Source organism: Dipteris shenzhenensis, chromosome 10, assembly GCF_047967505.1.
Source record: "Dipteris shenzhenensis isolate YYH24624 ecotype China chromosome 10, Dip_SZ_1.0, whole genome shotgun sequence".
Classification (NCBI taxonomy): domain Eukaryota; kingdom Viridiplantae; phylum Streptophyta; class Polypodiopsida; order Gleicheniales; family Dipteridaceae; genus Dipteris; species Dipteris shenzhenensis.
The window spans coordinates 33,658,558-33,675,105 of record NC_141605.1 but is presented as its reverse complement, the minus strand read 5'-3'; positions in this window follow the sequence as shown (position 1 = coordinate 33,675,105).

The window sequence follows — 16,548 nt, the reverse complement described above, 5'->3', positions numbered from 1 at the left end:
CTAATTAAACTAATCAACCTACGGGAAAACAAAACAATTTCAACCCCCGACCTGGTTTAATACAATCACATGTAATGAATCTAATGATTAAACTAGTCAAGCTACTAGCAAAACAAAACAATTTCAACCACCGGACTGGTCTAAGACAATCACAATTTCAACCACCGGACTGGTTTAGGATATCACAATTGCAACCAGTGGGTTGGTTTAGGACACGATCACAATTTTAACCATCGAGTTGGTTTAGGATAGTCACAATTTCAACTACTAGGCTGGTTTAGCCTAACGGTCACAACTTCACATATTAGATAATATCAAGTATATTGCTTTTCATTTCTAAATTTCACAATTAGAAAATAACAATATATTGCATTTTCATTTTTGAATTTCACAATTAGACAATACTAACATATTGCTTTTCATTTCTTTATTTCTGTTTAACCACGATTTCATTCAGTAATTGCTATTTGACTTGAACACACCGTGTTGGTTTGGGACAATCACTTTAAGTCCAAGCCAGCCTGGTCTATTGCGTGCCTTGCATGCATGTAGGAAATGTTCTTCACAACGTACATCCCCACGCCTTCATCAATGAACTCTTCCACTAGGCGAGCAAGTGTGTACCTTTTGTGGACAACGACAAACAGCTGACACAATCAAGGAAAGGGGGGGGGGGCAATGCGGAGTACTTCACATCGAATGAGCTTATTAGAATTATTTCGTTTTTACTGTGGCATGGTACTCGAGGTTTGGTCCATCGGCAATGATGACTTGGTCTGTTGGTGGCCCATCGCGATCTACTTTTACGATGACAAAGGCCAAAGTGTCGAAAACTAAAGTAAAGGGTGCTCTCATGTTCTCCATTTGGTTGGCCGCCCATGGCGCGGAACGCCTAACCACATTTCCGGAACAAAGAAAATCTCACCATCGAATGGCTCCCCCTTCAAGACTGTGGTCGTAGCATCAACACGTAAAGAGAAAGACGATGTCCCTCCCTCGCCAAATGCACGATTGCTAATGGTTGGCCCTTCTACTATGATGAAATCATCTACTTGGAAAACGTCTTTGAGGTCACGCATGCATGGGAAATATGCAATGTGATCATCTCAAAAAACATAAAATTAGTCATGTCGACGCACATGTACATAGGATACGGGGCATCCTTCGCTTTGAAAGTCCCATACTTTGCTAGGACTTTTCCCTCGAATACAAAACGATGCGGAACAAATTGCGATAGGGCGCTTATCGAGAGCATTAGTAAGGCATTCGGATTTAGGGGGGTTAGAGCTTGCGGGTGCATTTGTTTTGCTAGGCCCACTGTCATCTTCCATCCTATGCATGAGATTGGCTTGAGGGACGCACAAATAAAGAGAGAATCCTCAATTTTTTGATATAGACGGAGGACAAACTATAGAAAGAGTAGGCTAGGTGCAATGTTGTATGTTGGAGAGATTGCCCAACGAAGGGGGATCTCTTGGTGAGAAGCATATTTCCTCATAGCTATAAAAATGTAAGCTTGGGTAGCCTCACCAACTTTTGGTAGGACAATTTACAATTTTGTGAAAAATTATCCTTTAACTTATCTAATATCCATAGGGAGTACTTAGTTCAGTGTCTGAATATGATGGTAAAACTTTTCATGGCCTTAGGCACCGCATTTGAGCTAGCTAGAAAATGGAATGGCACGAAGTGGTAATTAGATTTTTTCCGGGAAGGAAGGCAAATGAGAGTCGCGCACAGATTTTCGTTTCTCCATTTCATATGAATCTTTAAAATCCAAATGTAGTCAACGGTGTTTGAGTAATTATGAGTGAGCGTAGTGGCCATTTCTTGAGCATATTAAGTTCATCTTCTTTTTAACTGTCTTCGCGAAAATAAAATATGACATTTTGCAATGTAATGGTTGAAGGAAACACATTGATTAGGTCCACAAAAGACATAACGCCAAAAAAATAGTAGACTATATGGTTGCAAGTGGAGCAAGGAAACTTTTGCAAATATTAACACAACTTATTGTAATTATAAAGTTGCTTGGAAAAGCCCTTTGCCAAGTGGTTTTAAAAATTCAAGCGTATTTGGGTAGTGGCCAATTAAAATCATGCACATTTGCAAGGAAATATCAAAAGGCATTGTATATTACGCACAAAAACAACAGACTATATGGATGGAAACAAAGAGCGATCACGCTAATAATTTAAGACTATGTCTCTTCAACTTCTAAACCACCGTGTTCCTCTAGAATTAGTGGCCTCACAATTATAGTTATTCGGCACTTCAACTTAATGTGGTAGCACTTCTCAGAGCAAGCAAGGATAACAATGAATATCAACAATGCGATCTAATCGCTCGTAAGCAAGAAATGGATAGAAATGAAGGTATACCTTCAGCACACACTTGCTTTGTGGCTGCATAGAATGCAGTTTTCAAGGTTCTCTTGACATGCTTTCGGATTCCACCTTCTCTAATAGGAACTAACTCCAAAGGGAAACTTTTTGTTGATGTGGGGGGGGGGGGGGGGGGACAAAAGTCTTTATTAAAGAACAACTGGAGGCTGAAATTACGCCATGCTGTTAAGCAAGTGCTCGAATTGCCTCTCTCATTGGGGGGCCAAGGCATTTCATGAAACGTGCGGGAAAAATAACTATACATACAAGGGCAAATCAATGGGGCTACAACACAGCAGCGCATTTAATGTCACAACATTACCTTCTGTCGGATTGAAAGTTTCGTTCCTCGAGGCAACAATTGCATATGATGTTTTTGGGATTCTCCTCGATGTAAGCATATGTGTTGGGATATCCAACAAAGACGTGAGAACTTAGATTTAAATAAAGGAACAAAGTTGCACAATAACAATTAAATGACTCCGGGTCAAAGTCGAATACCCGAAAGCCTAGGACTTTTTAACTTTTTAACTTCAATTATTCCACGACCTCTTGCCATGAACAAATGATAGAGAGCATCCTTGTACGTAAAGATTACAGCCATGCTTGTAATCGAAACTGTATAAGATTGTAGCCATGTTCGACAAGGTTGATTAAGAGCAGCGTCAGCAGAGTGAGAGGATTACACACACTTTTTTGGGTATAGTGGAAGAGCATAGCAGGACGCAATGGTTCGAAAGAGTACAAAATGGAAGGCTGGCTGTTGAAAGAGGAAAGCCGCCGAGAGAGGCTAGCGAGAAAAAAGCCAAAAGGTACTCCGTATCATTGAGGCAAGATGAGCCTGGAAGTGACAGAATTCTTACCAAAGCATGGACGTTAGCAGAGGTGAGGAGACAGAACCTAGAGGTCGCTTAACATAGTAGACACAATTTTACGAAGTAGCACATAAGGAAAAGCACTCGGGTGGCTTGATTACGTGATTTTTGGGTTGCAGCACATAAGCAAAGGCTTGCGAATAAAGTAGGGCTTACAGACACTACAGACAGTCGAAGTATAGGATATAACCGACGGGCGTCAACGCTTGCAGACACTACAGACAGTCGAAGTATAGGATATAACTGACGGTCGTCAATTCATAGCCAAGGTACATAGGAAGAGAATACGAGACGCAAAGGTGGCTCTTCAAAGAATATACTGCCCGAGATAGGGTACGGAGAAGCAGGAACGGACGAGCGTTATTGTTTGATGCAGGGGGACATAATAAGAGGGCGCAATGAAACGAGGAAGAGAATCATTGTCACCATGAATTTCTGATTGCGCGTTGTCTTTGTACAGCTTCTTAAATTTGGCCATATTCAGGAGACCTTCAGAATTCCATTGGAAATATTAGACCACAGACATAAGACCTTCAGAATTCCATCGAATATATTAGACCAAAGACAAGCATGAAATCTTTGAAAGAAAGTTGCAAAATGAATCTCGAAAAATTCTAAACCTCTTTGTTACTACTACCTCGTTATGAAACAAAGCAGGATCCAAAAGAGAGACACAAAAAGCAGAACGATTGAGGTTGCGCACACCCACAATGCATGCAAAGACTCCTTTAGCTCAAACAAAATAAGGTCAATTTAGAAAGACCATACTATGCCTCTCCGCTCCATTTATTTCTAAAACTGTGGTCCATGACTTTCTTAGTCGAGCATTTTCTAGAAGACCTTAGAATTTTCTGGGCACTCCGGCCCCCGTCGCGTGAGATGACCAAGTCCTATCAAATATACGTAAACGAACGTGCGAGGCGGGCACTCTCTCGTGATAGCCAAACGACAGAGCTTACTGCGGCTGTGAAACTTTCTTGCGATTGCTCTAAGTCAATGTTGCATGCAGTAATCAGCACCTGCATTGTGAGCTACATTTTAGAGTCTAAAATGAAAGAAGAAATGCCTTACAATCAGATTCTTCTTCTGTATGCATAAGAAATGTTTGCTAGCTACTTGATCTTGCACAGTTGAGCTCTTGGCTCTCTAGTTCCTAACTCATTTCACTGAAAGGTCAACATGTTTAAGCGATCTTAGAACTTCGTTGGAATTAGTCCGTAACGTTGCACTGAGGGAAGAGCGCGCAAAAAATCATGCAACCTCGCAAGCCAACGCTTTCTTGATATGCAACACCGTGAAGAGCCCAAATTCACACGGCCGTGCGGTGTGTCCGGTAGAATAAAAAATCCATAAGGCAGCAAGGCGACGCAATCGGGATTGCTTCCGTTCAAAAGGGACTTATGGCAGCAATGTCGACAGGGGGATAGATGAAAAGCCCGAAGGCAGCAAGGCGACACAGTCGAGATCGCCTCCCTTCCAAAGTTGGGTCGAAGCGTCGAAAGGCATGCAAGCTAAAGATGCAGCGAGGCCACATTGAGCAATTCCGAGCACCCAACCATGCATTGGAAACCCGCGAACCATCAATTAGGCTTCCCCACGACAAGTGGCAGGGCAAAAACATTCTCATTACCTTAGGCAGTCTATGGGGAAGTTTTTGTTTCTTGAGCTCTCCTTGAGCCACTTGTTTGATTGTAAGCCTTTGATCTTGGATTGATCTCAAGGGCTCGAAACACACTTCAAAATTAAACTCTAGTTTTTCTGCTTTGCTTTTCAATTTATGCCCAAATATAATTAGAGGCTCATGCTGCGCTACTAGCATTAAGTTTGTGCTGCAATCTATCCCTCTGTTGGTTTCTTTTGAATCTCTGTCCCGATTTGCCCCAGAAACCTGTATAGTTGAGCTAATGAGCTTCCAAGGGCCTATATTCTTACAACCCAGTCTGAGTAGAGTAATTCAGGCTAATGCAAAGATTTATAGACAAAGCACACTGGGTACAATTAATTGAAATCCTCTTGCACGATGCTCTTGTGAGCTCTCGCTTTTAGCAGAGAAACTCTAAAAAAAATGATACTCGCCATTATTCGTTGTCGTAGTCATAGCATATTGCTTGTGTCCAACGTAGTCTCTTCGGGCATCAAACTTGAGGTCGGAGCCAACGGAAAGCTGGAGGGCTCTTCATCTCCTGTCTTGCCAACTCTCCCATATCAACCCAACAATGGTGCGAGGTTCAGTGATAGAAAGGAGCCTCTTTTCTCATGGAGGATACTAATGACTATTCAAATGGCAGACAAAGGCACTGCATTCTGAGCCATAAGTATCCTAGGAAATTTAACATGGTATCAGAGCATAGGCTAGCTCATTCTTTTGAGTGTTTGTGATTGTGAGGTTTCTTCAGGGAGTGCTTTCAAGATTGGTAGAGTACTTTTTCCAAGGGTTACTATGTGGAGATTTCTTATTTCCAGAGAGGGTGTAAGAAGTCTTCATTTTTAGCTTTGTGAAGGTTCTTCAACAAAGAAACCCAAATTCAACAAGAAAGAGTGAGCTTTCTGTGAAGGAAAGGACTCTCAAATCAGCCAAGAAGAGCAAATTCAACAAAGCCCGTACTATGAAGAGGAAGCCCATGGAAAAGAATTACTAAAGAAACCTGCAAACAAGAGAATCAATGAAACTGCAATAGTCTGAGAAGGATATCAAGCAGAAGCAGTAGAGAGAAGATGCTAATGAAGCAAGCTTCTAAAAATGAGACAAGTAGAGACAAAGAGTTTGTGGAAGAGAGTTGAGGCAAGCACGAAAACTTACAGGGCGGTTGAAGGAGCTTTTCAAAAGCCATGAACAGCAACTGTGTGCGAGCAACTCAAAGCAAAGAATTCATGCAAAGAAAGAAGCCCAAATGCTAGTAGTCATTCAATACCTTGAACTTCTTGTAAAGAACATGAGCCAAGATCTTCTTGTGCGGTGCCAAGGTTTGTAGTTGCCTCAACAACCAGAGTGCGACTGCTTCTTCCTTCAATGAGGCCAGTCTCCCTCCACTTTAGTCTAGATTCTTGTTGAAAAGCTGACTCGATAGAGCCTGTGAGCAGCTTGGATGATGGCCTAACAAGTACCTAGGCAGCAATGAAAAAGCTGCCACTAATAAGGGTCGCTAAGGCAATGAAACCCTACAAAGAAAGAAGCAAAGTGACTAAGGAGTAGAGCCATCAATGAAATCAGCCCATGTGTTGGAAATGGTATGTAGAGCCCCCACAGATTCAAATTTCATCTGCTCCATTGAATATGTAAGGGTCCAAGCCACAACATAAGAAGGGCAGTTGGTTACAAAGATAAAGAGGTAAACTAGGTAGTTTTACCCACACTAGAATTCTAGTAGACCTAGTGGCATCTAAAGAAAATTCCTTGGACCACCACTCTAAATATAATGGTTGATTTCCAATAGTCCAAAGGCCATGTTGCATGGCTTTATAGCCATTTCAGGTTTCTCAAATAAAAAGACAAAAAAACCCTTTTTTCAAAAACCTCACATTAAGTACATTCATGCCCTTCCTGACCCATCCAAGTTTATATGAAGGCCATAGGAGGTCTGACAACAGGGTGAAATCATACTAAGGCATGAGTACATAGCCAAAGGTCTGAGTCACAATCATTTGAGGATATGGTAGGGCAAAGCATGGTGACACAGGCTCTGTCGAATGTGATAAGGAGAGGCAAGATTGTTCTAGTGTATCTCTTTGAAGGACCCGGAGGAACAAGGAAGACATCAGCCACCAGGATCTTTGCAACTGCGTTGAATTGCTCATCGATGGAGGAGTTGAGGCCTTGCGGATTGTGCAAAGAATGTGGTCTGGCAGCAATAGGGAGAAATTTCAATGTGCTAGAGGTGGATGGTGCGGGGAACAAGGGCATGAACAGCATGAAAGCCCTTCTAAAGGTCGTGGGGATCACTCCATAGCGTTGTCGCTACAAGGTCTTCATCATGGACGAGTGCCACATGCTGACCAAGGACGTCTGGAATGTCTGCTTGAAGATTTTGGAAGAACTTTCGAGCTTTGTCGTCTTCATCCTCATCACCACATATCCTGAGCAACTGCCCTGCGCTCTCGTTTTGCACTGTCAAAAATTCCCATTTATGAAGATCAAAGACTCTCATATACTGGTGAGATTGCAAAGGCTTGCACATCTAGAGAAGGTGGACATCGAACGTGAGGCACTGGAGCTGATCACAGCGAGGTCCGATGGCTCCTTGCGGGATGCAAAGATAACAATTGATTAGCTGAGCATTCTTGGGCAAAAAATTACTACGTCCATGGTTCGGGAATTGGTATGTCCCTCTTCTTTTCCTACGTGTGATGATCTTTGGGTGACGATGATTTGAGGCACAAGGACTTTGTCAGCTGTTAGAAGAATCTAGTGCGAGAGCCATCGGGAAGGAACTCGCGGTGCCGGGAAGCATAGAAGAGGGTTTCGATCTCTGACTGTTGTGGAGTTTCCTCCATACGCATACTCAAACTGGTATATTTGGGAGCACGGGGGAAGAGGCAAAAAACTGGAGCTAAAAGTGAGGGCATAGATCTGCATGGTCAAACCCAAAGACAAAACATACAATCAATGGCCAACAAAACAACAACAAGATGAATGATATGTATCATTCAATAGGCTTGCCCAGGATTGAAAAAGAAGACGAATTGAATGTGCAACATGGAAAAGGGGGCAGAAAGCTGAGAGAGAGAGAGAGAGAGAGAGAGAGAGAGAGAGAGAGAGAGAGAGAGAGAGAGAGAGAGAGAGAGGAGGGAGGGAGGGAGCGAGGGAGAGAGAGGATTTGAAGGGAAATAATTAGCAATGAGAGAGGGAGAAAGAGAGAGATGATTTGAAGCATTGGTTTGGCTCCACCAGGACAGAATCCCCTTAAAAAATGAGCTTTTAAAATGCCCATCGGCTTTACTTAGGCCTCTATATATGGTAGGCCAAAAAAACATACAATCAATGGCCAACAAAACAAAGGGGCATACTGCCCAAGGTCTACGTTACATCGCTCCCCTCACAAATGATACTGATTGAGCTAGAGATCAGTGTTGGCAGGCGAGGTGGTGCCATCTTCGCCAGTTTTGTTGTACTAGATTGTGCTACTACTTCCTCTATCTTGAACTCACAATCACATAGCCCATGGATTTCTTCCTTGCGCTGAAAGAAGGCATGAAGGCTCCATCCTATTTCTTGTTTTGGATCTGTCCATGCTCTTCATAAAATACATAGTCAAGACACCTCAAGTCTTTGGGATTTTGCGAGAGAGTATTGTTGCCCAGGCCAAACATTGTGTCAGCTATTGGGTAGAAGCCAGCTATAGCTGTTCAGGCATTCTTACTTTGAGAGCCCTCTGAAATTGTACACCTGAAGGCCCTTGATGAAGGATGAGTATAGTGTTTTAGAAATCATTAGCCAAAGGGACCGGTTGTATGCTCGTGAATATGTTGCAAATGTTCAAAGACTGACCCACACCAAGGCATTCAACATTGTGGAAGCATCTAGAACATCCTCTTTTTCAAGCTTAATCCCTGGTTGAATTTAATACTAAAATGGATAGCTTGTATTTAGCTGTGGTGTGGGTGTCACTTTTAGGGAGAATGCCTTGCTGAGCGATACAGGAAAGCTTGATGAGTTCTATAGGGGTAAGTCTTTTGGGTGGTTAGTCAGTTGAGTTGGTGTGGGCTCCACATAGTTTTCCCATGTTTGTAAAATAATAAAATCTGGCCTTTAGGGTGTGGAGCAAGCATATTAAGGTGTGAAATGTGTGGCCCTTTCATCATGTTTCTTTGGTATTTTGGACAGGTGAAGATTGGGAGAGCTAGTCCGCTACTTTCTCACCTTGATAGTTCTATTTTGTTTGTAGCAAGAGAGGTTTGGTTGCTTGCAGTGTCTTCAACCAAGATTCCGAGGTAAGATTCTCTCCCAGTCAATGTGCGTTCAGTATTTTTTGTTTAAAGATTTGAGGTTGCGAGATAATTGAATGATTATAGCTCTATGGGAACGATGTTGATCAATCAATTCATATGTCTGTCACCCCATGCGTCACATAAGCTACAGTGGAGACACTACGGTGAGGTTGTTGGAAGTCGGCTAGCCTCTAGGATTTTGTGTTAAGCATCTACAAGCAACCAAGATGGATTTCTGTTGAAGCAGGTGCTAGCACATAAGCGTAACAAGGGCCGTGTAGAGATGAAGCCTAGCATGGCATAGCCTTGGCATGTGAAGCTTTGGAGAGCCTTGTGATGACTTTATGCTCTACTCTTACAAGCCGAAAGCTTGACTTACTACAATGATCAAACTCTCACAAGGTTGGAGAGACATGTAACGCTAGCTAAGTGCACTACTACCCACGGATCCTATTGCGACGTTTAAGTATCGACGTTTAGTGCGCGTGGGGTGCTAATCGTCGATATTGGAAGCGCGCCTCGTCAAGCGTCGCTATATAGTGACTTTAGTCAAACGTCGCTATATAGCGACCATTTCTAAAGTTGCTATATAGCGACTTTTATCAAAATTGTACTTAGTGTCATTATATAGCGACACTGAGATACTTTTTTATAGCGACGTTTTACAGAGAGTTTTTTTTCTCATATCGACTTTAAAAGTTAGTTTTCTCCAATGGCAATTTTTTTTAAATTTTCATGCATGTTTGATCTTTTGAGAGAATAAAAGTATGAGAGCATGTACATCAAGCCGAAGCTCATATATTCATGTCCAAGTTTGAGATGAAAAAAATTCAATGAAGAGCATTTACATCAATGGTTTCATCTTGAGCCAAGTCTAACGCACTAAACAAGTCTAACTCTAACTCTATACCGAGTTGATCTCCTATATCATCATCGTACTCTAGCATCGTACGTTCACCTAAAAGTACTTGATCATCTTCTTCAATAAAGTGTGGTGATTTTTGATGATCGTTGTCTTCTTCCTCAATATCGTGATCTTCATCTTCCTCCCGTGCGATGTCATTATGCGCATCTTCCTCTTGGTTCATATTGTGATCTTCATCTTCTTCGCTAGATTTATTTGGATCAGGCATTGGTAGTGGCGTTTCCGTATCCACATCTCTATCTTCAAAAATTTGCTTACTTCGTGGTGCAACTTGGATCACATACCACCATCTTGGATCAAAACGATCCGGATGAAAAACCACCTATATTAAAGATGGGTGCCAAATGTCGTCAATTATATATATGAAATTATGCTTAAGTACATGTATCAATGGATCTTTAAAAATGAAAGCTTCGATTAATTAAATCATTAGTATGCACCTGCTCACAGTGCTTGGGAAGAATAAAAGTATCACTTTCATCGGTCCAATGTTTGGTGGAGTCTATTGCAAAGAAACCACTACTATCTTTTCTCACTATCGCATGGGGACATTGTAAATAGTTCTAAACCATTTTACATCAAGAATGAAAATACTAAATCGTCTGAAATCAACTTCATAGATTTCGCGTATGGTTCCACAATAATCCAACTGTGAGGAGAGAAGATTGGTATCCGAAGCACTTGCTCGGCTATCTTGTATGAAGTTAGCCATGACTCCATCATACGTGAATCTCTTTGAATTGATGTGTTCCACATGAAAATGTCGTCCATATGACCATAATGCACTGTACTTTTTGTACTGTAAAAGAGCATCATTAAAACAATGAAGATGCATCTATTTTATAGCGTATATTGCCACAAATAATTACATAATTACGTCAAGAGGTAAGAAACTTACATGCATCATACATCCAGATGATAACTCTCGCTCGTGCTCGTTTATTCTCTCCATCACGTTCGGCTTTACGTAGAGCCAGTTGTAGCCAATCAAGTGCCATGTGAGTGGGGAGAAGAGCCAGATCCCGTGGATATGGTTGTGATCGCCTGTACATTACTCCGAATCTCGTCCTTGCATTTATTCTTTCTGCTTTGGCTGCTTCATATCTCTCAATCCACTTCTGCATCTCCTTGCTATTGAGGATATAAAACTTATTGAATTTCTCCATTTGCTCTTCGCTCATCTTTCTTTCAATCCCTTTTCCTTGGGGAACCTCACCAACGATGCAATCATCATCCTTGTTATGCCGAGCTTGTGGCATATCGGGATTCGTGGATGCAAGAAACTCCATGATATATACTAATGACTCTTGCACAAGCCATCCCTCTGCCATGCTTGCTTCTTGTCTTGCTTTGTCTTACAAATCCCTTCAAAGTTTTCATAAACCGCTCGAGAAAAAACATCCACCGACTATGAACGGTACCTACAATAGCGACCTCATCAACTATGTGCACAAGCAAGTGTACTTGAGTTGTCATAATGCTCGAGGGAAAGTGCTTCTCAAGCAAGCATATGGCTTCAATGGATTCCACCCTAGCCTTCTCGATGCTCGATATGGAGATCTCTCTTTGAGATATCCACCTATTTCACATGCCCATGTAAGATATTTTCATAATCAATCTACAAATTATTCAGCTTAAATTGAAGAAAATGCAATCAATGCGATTTGATAGTAAGCATATCTCACAATACCACTGATCTTGAATATAGCATTTTTAACATCTTCTTGTGAGCACCCTTTTATTGTAATTGGGAGGATGAACTATCAAAGTAACAAAGAAGTCATGTCAACAATATAACATAATCATAATTACGCTAACGCATCACAATTATCGGTACACTAATTCTACAGCTTAGAATACTTGTAAGACCTTGTGCCAATCATGGGACTTGAGCCCGCTAAGCTTATTGTCCTTTGAAAATGCTCCTTTCAAGCAACGCATGTACCCTGTCGGTGTTTGAAAAGAGGCAATGTCCGCCTTGACCGTTGCCTCCTCCCTCATAGAGAGGATCCACGTTGCTTTTGGGAGGACAACTTTTTTCGAAGCATGCACTTGGGGCCACAAACGAGACATCCTATTCATAGCATGCAAGTCTTCTCGCACTCCTCTTGAGTCTTTGGAACCAACCAAGTGTACCCAAATAGTAGCCCCCACATTCTTGAAGATTTGCATGGGATCCAAGAGATGATTGATTTGTAAGTGACCCCAATAAGGAAGCTCATGAAAGATCGATAGCCTCTTCATACCAGGAGGAGGTTCCTCTCCATTCGCCCTCCAAGCCTGAATCCAGTCACTTGCCTTCAAATATGATGGTGGTGGATCAAGCTGACCTCCACGCGTGAGATGGTCCAGTGGAAGGTATCGAGCATGACCTTCATAAACATTTTTCCTCATATGTTTGGAGTATCGTGCAAGAGATTTCAAACCCGGTCCACAAACAGGACAAGCATGGTACCCACTTGTAACAAGTCCTGCACGCATGCATGAATGTGTTAGTATAAGACATGCGTGCGAAAGAGAGTCATAAAAGCATAATCCTATATTATACATGTAGAGACACATCCACATATTTGCACACTCTCCATATCTTGGGTAGTCATGCATGGTCCACATCAAGATACCCCTGACCAAAATATCATTGGTATGTCTAGGAGGTCTGGAAATATCAAAGACCCGCACTCCTCTCCATAATATCTGTAACTCCTCTATCAAAGGTGCCATGTACACGTCCATATTTTTTGCCTTGTACTTCCCTGGCACAAGTAGTGCAAGCATGAGGTGTCCCTTTTTTATTGTTAGCCATGGTGGGATATTGTCAACACGACTATGGGCCATGTCGACCAAGATGTCGAGCGTAACCCGAAAGGATTCACGCCGTCCATGGCGAGCCTAAGATGTAAGTTGCGTGGCTCCCTCGCAAAGTCCGGCCACTGATTGTCTATGTGCTTCCAAGCTGCACAATCTGCGGGAATCCTCAATGTGTCATCAGTGGACTGATGAGATGCATGCCATGTCATCAATTCCGCCGATGAGATGCATGCCATGTCATCAACTCTACTATGGATTTGCATCGGAACATGTGTTGTATTCTTGCAATGATGGGAAAGTGTCTCAAGACCTTTATCGGTATCTGCTCACCCTGCAAGTCATCTCTATATCGTTGTTCTCCACATTTCAGACAACTAGCCAAATCTCCATGCTCACGACGAAAGAGAATACAGTCACTACGACAAGCATGGATGGTATCATAATCCATACCCACCGTTGTTAGCATCTTCTTCGCTTCATCTCTTGATGCCGGCATGGTATTTGGTGCAAGCAACATCTTCTGGAGCAACCTATCACAATTCAAACATACATAGGCTTCGAATTATGATGATTCTATACACTAATCCATACATGATGATTCTCAAAACAAACAATATTCAAATAATGAGTCAAATTACTGCAGGAGCTAACCTCATTAAGGCCGAGACACTTGTATCCGACCACCTATACTTTACTTGCAGATTCAAGATTAAGAGACAAGTAGGTAGTTTAGATATCCTAGCACCCTCATATAACTGTGTTGATTGCAACTCTGGCATTTTGACCTCAGACTCTGACATCACGTGTACATGGGATGTAGTGCCCCTAAAAATAGAATCCATCATGTCAACCATACCCTCGTCATCATCTGGGAGACTATAGTCTTACTCAAAGTGTGAAGGTATATGCGTACCCTCGTCAGCCTCCTTATCCTGTTTTAAGATTTCGTGTAAATATAAGATCTTATCTCAAGGTTTCGTATCATAATGGTATCCAATATTAACCACGAGCTCAAACAGCTTTGACTTATCGATAATCCATCAACACGTGCAACACCAACGGTGGATACTGATTCGGGCTTCTTCCCATACATCCGCAAGTGGCGCATGATAATACGACGTTGAAGTCGTACTTCTGGCTTGCAATGAGTGCAATGACAATACAACCTCTCCATAAGCCACTTTGTGCTCCCGGGTGTTGGCACATCATCTGACGAGCTTTCACTCGTCCCTTCCATTTGCACACTTCTAAAATCACAACATAAGTTGCAAGGAAATATATTAATAGTAATAAAATAGCCACCTATGAGCTTCTTTTTTAGCTGTAAACAATAAGTGCCCTGAAGTGTCGCTATATAGCGACGTTTTGCTCTGTTTTGTTGCTATATAGCGACGATTTGCTTTGTTTCGTCACTATATAGTGACACTTTTAAATATAAGCATCGCTATATAGTGACTGACCAGCGTCGCTATATAGCGACGCTATGGGCTAAAACCCGAAACCCCGCGACGTGATGCTTTCTTTAGCATCTCTATTGTGGAAAAAGTAATCTCTCCTCCCACCTCATATCCGATGACCTCGCTTTTTCCCCTCTTTTAATCTCTTTTTCTCTCTTTTTCTTTTATGCTTAAGCTTTCTCTCTTTTTTTTTAATGCTTATATGCTCATGCATAAGCATAAGCATATGCTTTGTTTCCTTTCCCTCTTCTTCCTCTTATGCTTATGCTTATGCATGAGCATATGTCTCCTTCTCCTTCTCCTCTTTTCTTCCTTTCCTCTCTCTTTCCCCCCCTCTTTCCTCTCTTTCAATCTCTTTTCATAAGCATATGTATTTGCCTATGCATAAGCATAAGCATATGTCTCCTTCTCTTATGCTCATGCATAAGCATAAGCATAAGCATGAGCATATGTCTCCTTCTCTTATGCTTATGCTTATGCGTGAGCATATGTCTCCTTCTCCTTCTCCTCTTTTCTTCCTTTCCTCTCTCTTTCCCTCCCTCTTTCCCCTCTTTCAATCTCTTTTCATAAGCATATGTATTTGCCTATGCATAAGCATAAGCATATGTCTCCTTCTCTTATGCTCATGCATAAGAATAAGCATAAGCATGAGCATATGTCTCCTTCTCTTATGCTTATGCTTATGCATGAGCATATGTCTCCTTCTCCTTCTCCTTCTCCTCTTTTCCTCCTTTCCTCTCTCTTTCCCCCCCTCTTTCCTTTCTTTCAATCTCTTTTCATAAGCATAAGTATATGTCTCCTTCTCTTATGCTCATGCATAAGCATAAGCATAAGCATGAGCATATGTCTCCTTCTCCTTCTCCTTCTTCTTCCCTTTTTTCAATCTCTTTTTCCCCTCTTTCTCCTTTCCTTCTCTCATGAGCATCTCATTTTCCTCTTTTCCTCTCTCTTTCTCCCCCTCTTCCCCCTCTTTCGATCTCTTTTCATAAGCATATGTATTTGCTTATGCTTAAGCTTTCTCTCTTTTTCTTTTATGCTTATATGCTCATGCATAAGCATAAGCATAAGCACGAGCATGAGCATAAGCTTTCTCCCCCTCTTCCCCCTCTTTCGATCTCTTTTCATAAGCATATGCCTATGCCTATGCCTATGCGTACCCTTCTACTTTTTTCCTTTCTTCTTTCTCTTCTCCTTCTCCTTCTCTCTTCTTTCTCTTCTTTTTTCCTCCTTCTCTCTTCTTTTTCTTCTCTCTTTCTCTCTTTTTGTCTTCTTTTCATAAGCATATGCCTATGCCTATGCCTATGTTTGTTTTTTATTTTTTGTTTTCGTGTTTGTGTCTACGTTAGACATGGGATCACGTCGCACGTCCGACGAGTACGAACAGCCTCACAGGAGGAGACATCACGATCTCTATGCTCCAGAGGACTTTGATTCCTCTCAGGTGACACCTCAGGGGCCTACCCGTGTGACTTCGACTCCTCTCGGACGTAACACTGCGACTACCCCTTGGGAAACTCCTTTGCTAGCAGCCCATGGTTTTGTCGGGAGTCCCGATGAGTTTGTAGCACAGATGACCGATGAGGAGGCAGCAAGATTCTTCTCTCTGCTATCTCAAAGGACCTCAGCAATTCCCTCTCCTACACCGATGGCTGGACTTACTGCCCAACCGTCCCCTCGTGCCCCTTCGACTGAGGGATCATCACCTGCGCGTGCCTATCGTAAGGGGCGAAAGAGTAGGAGGGGCCGCTTATGTTGTGCTGACTCGAGAGATGTAGACGAGTCAACACACTCACATCCTTACAAGTCTCCACTTGGTCGCGAGATACAATATCAGTCAGGTCCCTTGCCCTCTCCTACTCCCATTGCTACTCCTCGCTCTGGAAGCGCTCGCACAGCTTCCACTCGCTCTTACTCTACCACTACCATGAGTCCTCCTTACCCAGTTGATGACCTCTCCTATCAAATCACGACTGCCGGAGAGATAATAGAAGATAGAAAGGGCAAAGCAGTGATGGCCACCATGAGGCGGTTGATGAGCCACCACTTCAAGGGCGGCATTGCTATTGATTGGTGGTATCAAGATGACCAAAAGAAGCAGGCGGTCATCGATGAATTAAAACAAAAATACCCTAACCCGCCAAATTGGGAGTTCAATGAGAATTACATGCGAGAGT